General features: G+C 42.8%; 1 pseudogene across 1 annotated transcript; it reads right to left on the minus strand.

Moving 5' to 3' along the window:
- Positions 1-3,606: 3,606 nt before the first annotated feature.
- On the minus strand, positions 3,607-4,482 carry LOC307188016 (ubiquitin-conjugating enzyme E2 N-like; annotated as a pseudogene). The gene is made up of 2 exons: positions 4,339-4,482; positions 3,607-4,034 (listed from the first exon to the last, which is right to left on the minus strand). The product of its transcript is annotated as a ubiquitin-conjugating enzyme E2 N-like (transcript).
- Positions 4,483-5,533: the final 1,051 nt, after the last annotated feature.

Raw genomic sequence — 5,533 nt, forward strand, 5'->3', positions numbered from 1 at the left:
ATCCTCCCGGACCAGGGCACGAACCCGCGTCCCCTGCATCGGCAGGCGGACTCTCAACCACTGTGCCACCAGGGAAGCCCTCGTGTGCTTTTTAAAAAATAAATTGAATGTTTGTGGCAACCCCGTGTCAAACGAGACTATTGGTGCTGCCGTTTTTCCAACAGTATTTGCTCAGTTCATGCCTCCGTGTCACATTTTGGTAATCTTTGCAATATTTCAAACTTTTTCATCACTATTATATTTGTTATGGTGATCTGTGATCAGTGGTCTTTGATGTTACTAGTGTAATTGGTTGGGGCACCGTGAACCATGCCCATAGAAGATGGCAAACGTAATCTATAAACGTGTGTGTTCTGACTGCTCCACCCACTGGCTGTTCCCCAATCTCTCCGTCTTCTTGGTCCTACCTGTTCCCTGACACACAACAATATTGAAATTAGGCCAATTAGTAACCTTACAGTGGCCTCGAAGTGAAAGGGGGTGTCAAATAAAACACTAGAAAGGAAGCTTAGTGAGGAAGGCATGTCGAAAGCCGAGACAGGCCGGAAGCCAGGGGCCTTGTGCCACAGTTAGCCACGTTGCGGATACAAAGGAAAAAATCTTGAAGTGAAAGGGCTGCTCCCTTGAACTCATGAATAATAAGAAAACCAAAGTGGGGAGGGGTGTGCCTGGAGGGCTGGACACCCTTCTGGAGCTGAGTTACTTAAGAAAGAAGATGGTTTTCCCCTCTCTTTGGATTTCCAGCCCTTGGTTTGGGGCAAAAAGAAAACATCTGCACGTGGCAGATGAAAGAACTTGCTGGTTTTTGATTTCCCCAGCAGCACGTAGGTAAATAATTATTATCAGTTTGGCGCAGTTGGGTTCAAGGGTGACTACGTGAGTCTTTCAGTACTGATGGTTCTAGGGAAGGGGCGGGAATCTGAGTCATTCCCATAAAGTCTTAGTGCATGAAAAAGCCAGAGGCACCTCCCAGGAGCTGGGACAGGCGGCAGAACAGGGTAGAGCTGGGTTTGGCCTTGGATTTTACAGCCAGCATCTCTGGGCATTCGCTTTCCTTCCTGACATGTTTATACAACAGAGATGGTTGTTGCCTGGATTTAATACAGGTTTTACAGTTGGTTATAATTTCTGACATTGGAAATGTCCCCACGTATCATGGAGGGGTCAAACTTCTTTGAGGAGCAGAGAAAAATTTCCCAGGATCGCCGTGGCAATGGAAGTTGTCACTATGCCGGGCCAGAGCCAACATCACTTTGGATCTGGACCCTGGATAATGTTGCAGTGTCTGGGCTAATTGTCTGTTCATTCATTTATCAGTTTATTTGTTCTACTAATTTGCTCCTTATTTATGACCCTACTTGGTTCTGGTCATTCTCCTCTCTGACGTCCAGGGCAGCCTAGATGAAAAGATGAATAGTCAAGACGGGAAATTCTCTGACACTTTTTCTTAATTTCCTGTGCCAGCTTGTCTTTCTCAGGCCAGGCTTTAAATATTGGTGAGCAAGGAATGCAAAAGACAAAGCCTATCTGAACCTCACTAGGGCATGTGGTAAAATTGTGTGCGGTCTCCTTGTGGACCAGACAGAGAGAGACCATGTCAGGAGCATGGGTGTTGCCACTTTCTAGCTGTATGTCCTTGGCGACTTACTTAGTATCTGTGACCCTCCTATCTCCTCAGTCTGCAGAGTAAGGATAAAACTAATATCTACTAGGTACCCAGAACCCTGCCAGGGCCTATGGTAAGCACACGACATGTATAATCTGATTTTTGTCTCACAACAACCATATGAAGTTAGGACAGCCAAGTCTTTCCTTTCATAGAAGAGGAAACTGGGAACTTAGAGAGGTTAGTACTTGTCCCTGGTCACAGGGCTGGTTGATGGTTTAAATGTCTGAAAACCAGTTTCACACATTTTGTTTTGTATTTTGGGTGTTCAAGGTGGAAGGGTAAATTTGGTCCCTATTAGTCCATCATGCCCTTCCAGTGTTTTGGGAAAGCTTATTCCTTAGATGGCCCCTCAGGAAGGGCTTGTAGGACAGTATTCCCCATGTTATCATGTTCATAACATTTTTCTATGGTCTTTTTACATAGAGGTTTATTAGGTTGGTGTAAAATCTGTGACATATTGTTTGAATGTGTTGGATATGTTATTCCATTGTCTTCTGGCATGAAGAATTGCTATCAAAAAGTCTGATGATGATGTGGTTATATTTCCCTTTTAAGTAACTTGGTCTTTTTGCCAGGATGCCTAAAATAATTTTTTCATAAAGTCCAATAATTTTACCGGACTATATCTTGAAATTGGCCATATAGGTTACTTTCTCTAGGATTGTGATACGCTCTTGCACTATGTAGTCACAAATTCTTTTATTTCAGGAATGTTCTCTCAAATTATATATTTTAGTCTTTGTTCTTTTGCTTTGCTTTCATGGACTTTCTTGAAAAGTCCATTATTATACGTATGTTGTATCTTCTTTGCTTTATCTTTTACATCTATCATTTTTCTTTCAGTCCTTATTATCTCTTTTAAAATAGTTTAAAAAATATGTCTTCCTTTCCATCTTGTCTTTATCTTAAGGCATTATTGTGTTTGTTCTTTCTTGTGTTCCTTCTACTTTAGTCTTCATTTTTAAAAGATTTTTTTCTTTTTTCTAGTTATGTCCCAAGTTCTGTCACTTCTCTTTTCAAAGCTTCCTATTCTCTAGTCACCTCATTTGTAAGATTTTCTAATTTTAATTTATACTTTTCTTTAATAATTTTTATCATTTTCATAATACATTTTAGCTTGCTTTTTGATATTGGATTATAACTTCTATCTCTTGTATACATGTCTTTCTGGTGTGTTTTATTGTCTGGGGGGGATATTTATTCTCTGGTTCTTCTATATTATTATATATACATATAATACTCCCCATTCTCCTGTTTCCTCAGAATTATCTTCTTATGGGATTTGATTTTTTTTTTCTGTTGCTCACTTTTTATCTGCAATGCATTTTTCTTGCTTTTAGCATGTAAATGTGTGTCAGAATACCTTTTTTGGCTTCATCCCTGTAGAGTTCCCTGGTTTTTTTTTTTAGAACAAAAAATATTTTACTGAAACATAAGATTTACAGAAGTTTCCAGACAAGCCATACAAAATGGTCATAAGCTTTTACTTGAAGGGAGGATTCTACACTTGACAGCAAAGTCACAATGTTATTAGTGAGGGCTGTGATGTTTGTTTAATGTTCCCGTGTTGGTTCAAACAATGAAGCTTGTCCATCTACAGCATCTGAATAACTAGCATATTCTAAAGAACTGGTTAGCTGCTTTTAACCAGTACAATTAGATCATCATAAAAGGAGGGAAAGGAGCCCATAAAATAAACATAAAACTACCTCCCCCCCAAAAAAAAATAATAAAGAAAAACACCCACATCCTTGCAGCTAACCCTGACAACTCTCTTCATTCACAGTGCTTTATACTTAACACTTGTTGGGGGAAACCAATAAAAGCAGAGAGGCGCCACTGTTTCTAGATGTTTCGCAGCAATCCAGGTGATACGTCTAGCCTCTGCTCGTGTTTTACAGCAGTGGATCAGGACCAGACCTAGATCTGCTAATGTAATAAATGCTAATGGCTTTTATTGTGCCGTGTTTCTAAGACTATGTCCATTAAATGGAAACAAAAAGGAAGAAGTCTTGGCAGAACAGGAGAAGTGATGCACACCTGATGATCAGATGGACTTAAACATTATTCCTGGCATATAGCCTAGTCCACGCTCTAGCTGTTTCTATGGCTTGGGCTTTGTTGCTCTTCCACTGCTCCGACACATCATTTGCTAATGGATCAGCTGGATTGGAAGCACTTAACAAAGGCTTGATCGATAGCAGAACTGTGCGGATCTGCAGTGCTGGGGACCACTCAAAATATCTAAACATATTCTTCCCAACTTGTCTACATTAGGATGACAAATTCTGGTCATGAAACATACTTCAGGGGCTGCCACTGGGTATTCATCTGGAAGGAAGAGTTCAAGTTTAAAAGTCCCCACCTCGGGCTTCCCTGGTGGCACAGTGGTTGAGAATCCGCCTGCCAATGCAGGGGACACGGGTTCGAGCCCTGGTCTGGGAGGATCCCACATGCCGTGGAGCAACTGGGCCCGTGAGCCACAACTACTGAGCCTGCACATCTGGAGCCTGTGCTCCGCAACAAGAGAGGCCGCGACAGTGAGAGGCCTGCGCACCGCGATGAAGAGTGGCCCCCGCTCGCCTCAACTGGAGAAAGCCCTCGCACAGAAATGAAGACCCAACACAGCCATAAATAAATTAATTAATTAATTAAAAAAAAGTCCCCACCTCAAAGGGGGAACCCTGGGGTCCAGCAAGGACCACATGAAAATAATGCGTGTTGCTCTCATCTGGTTCTGCTTTGATGCTGGGAACTGGTCCAACCAGCAAATGCTGGGTTTCCTTGAAAATCCCATGGGGTAGCCCGGCCATCTTGTCAGATCCCAAGATGGGCCTCTGGTCTCTTCTCCCTATAGCTTCCTCTTATGTTGTTTTCACAAAATGATTAAAAGCATGGCCTCACACTCTTGGAGATCTGACTACTCTCTTCCCCTCTTCTGCATTTTTTTTTTTAATTTTTAAAATAAAAAAAATTTTATTTATTTATTTTTGGCTGTGTTGGGTCTTCATTGCTGTGCGCGGGCTTTCTCTAGTTGCAGCAAGCAGGGTTTACTCTTGTTTGTGGTGCGCAGGCTTCTCATTGTGGTGGCTTCTCTTGTTGCGGAGCACGGACTCTAGGTGTGCGGGCTTCAGTAGTTGTGGCACACAGGCTCAGTAGTTGTGGCTCACGGGCTCTAGAGTGCAGGCTCAGTAGCTGTGGCGCACGGGCTTAGTTGCTCTGCTGCATGTGGGATCTTCCTGGACCAGGTCTCGAACCCCTATCCCTTGCATTGGCAGGCAGATTCTTAACCACTGTGCCACCAGGGAAACCCCCCCTTCTGCTTTTATCTGGACCTTTCTTTCCTTTGCTTCTACTCTCCTTATCCTGCTCAATTTGGATTCTGCTTCTATCTGTTTCTTCTCAGTTTGGAGCTCTGCTTTGGAAAAGAGCTTTGATTTGTTTGTTTGTTTTAAAGATTTTTTTTTTGATGTGGACCATTTTTAAAGTCTTGATTGAATTGGTTACAATATTGCTTCTGGTTTATGACTTTTGGTTTTTTGGCCCCGAGGCATGTGGGATCTTAGCTCCCCGGCCAGGGATTGAACCCACGTCCCCTGCATTGGAAGGCGAAGTCTTAACCACCGGACTGCCAGGGAAGTCCCTGATTTGTTACATTTCATGAGTTCAAGGGCCCATAGTGCTCCAGTGCTATCAGCTCTGTCATATGGACCCATTGCACTTGCCTCCTGGTTGGATCCTTCAAAACCTAGTTCTCAGAATGGCCCACAGCACTTTCCAGTTAGTTCATCCTAGTGACTTGGGGCTTCTTCTGTCTTAGGAGCCCAGATGTCACCCTATGCACCATGCAGTCCTTGTAGCTTA

Source organism: Stenella coeruleoalba, assembly GCF_951394435.1.
Source record: "Stenella coeruleoalba genome assembly, chromosome: 6".
NCBI lineage: Eukaryota > Metazoa > Chordata > Mammalia > Artiodactyla > Delphinidae > Stenella > Stenella coeruleoalba.